We start from the raw sequence: 1,723 nt of genomic DNA on the forward strand, positions 1-1,723 counted from the left end.
GTGTTTATTTTTATTGAGTATTGATTCTATTTGAATAATTGATTGATTAGATTATTATTTTTTTTTTTAAAATAATTGATAAGGGGAATTTTCAGCAGTTGGATGGGTTATGAAGAAATGACAGTCCAAAGGTTGTTGGTCATCATTCCTGGGATAAAGCAGCTTTAGGGGCGCTCAATGTTAGTACTGAGTACTGAGAAATCGAGTTGCCTCTAGGCACACCTAAATTTTCAAGCTCTGGGAGAATCAGAAGGAAAAAAAATGGACTCACAATTACTTATGTTATGATGATGTTTTATCTTCAGAGATGTGGTACTTCCATGGGTGCAAAGTTGATGCCCACATAGGCCAACCTGTTTATGGGTTGGTGGGAGAAGCACCACATCTCTGCAGATGGGATTGGGTGCTTCCAATACACTGACAATATAATCTTTATTGTAGACCGAGGTCTTTCAATCAATGAGTTTTTGAGATATTTAAATGACAACTCTTGTAATTTGAGGTACACTGGAACTGAACAAATTATGAGTATTGAATACAGGTACCTGGATATTTCTCTGATGGGTTCAGTGAGTGATCGTAGGATCCAAACACAATAATACCGATACCCAACTTCTAGAAATGCTCTCCTATGCTAGAGAGGAACAAGTGTTGCAGGTTTGAGGGAGGTCCCATCCCAGGAAGTGCAATTTGTAGCTAATGAGCACCTTCAGTAGGTGATATTCTATCCCCAAGTCATTTTCATTTGAATAAATGACAACAAAGGAATACTTGGTTAGGTAGAGTAGGTTTTTTCAAATGTGGATTTGAAATGAGAGAATTGGTGAACTGCTAGAGCAGATGCCAGGTAAATTATATCTTGTACAATGTATAAAAAAACAGTATGTTGGAACAAGAAGATTATGTGACCCAATATGCGATCACCACTCTACTATTAGGACTCACAAGAAAACGAACCAAGCAAATCATTTCGTAGAGTGCTATGAATCTAAACTGGACACTTTTGGAGTCTAGATCAGTGGTCTCCAAACTGTGGCCTGTGGGCCGAATGCAGCCCTTCGCTTGCCTTTATCTGGCCGTCTGAGCACCATTCCTCACACCGACATCAGCAATGGGGCTCTATTCCTCCCAATGACACCAATAGTGTTTGGGGAACGGTTTGGCCAGAGAGTTCGGGCCGAACATTGGCTGTTCGGCCTCGTTTGGGGAACACCTGAATTCGCAAGGGTGTTAGACACCGAATGCCCTGCAATGCACTGCGCGCTACAAAGTGCATTCTGAGCACTGACTGGGCAAAGCTTTGCCCAATCAGGGTGCAGTAAAATCTGGTTGTTAAGGAGCGGGCCATGGAGTCCTTAACAACTGATGAGTCATCAGCTGTCAGTGGGCTTCCCCTCTGACAGATGAATTTAAAAAAAATGTGCCCTCCCCTTGTGACTTTACCAACCCAGCATGCACCAGATGTAACAAGGGGGGGTGCCATCAGGTGGCATCGCCAGGTGGCCCTGCCCTTACATATATAAGAACTGTCAAATGGAGGAGGAGGCATTCGGTGGTTGTCCGCCAATGAAAATGGAGAGTTTATTTTTTTTTGGGGTCGGCGGGCGGCATGATTGACGTTTTATTTAAAATAAGAAATAAATAAAGGAGTTGTCAAAAACTGTCTGTGTTTTGTTTTAACTTTTTGACACTTTTTTGGTGAACGGGAAGGGGTACTATGTAC

This window comes from Lithobates pipiens, unplaced genomic scaffold (genome assembly GCF_037356315.1).
Source record: "Lithobates pipiens isolate NorthernLeopardFrog02 unplaced genomic scaffold, aLitPip1_a1.2 Scaffold_22, whole genome shotgun sequence".
NCBI lineage: Eukaryota > Metazoa > Chordata > Amphibia > Anura > Ranidae > Lithobates > Lithobates pipiens.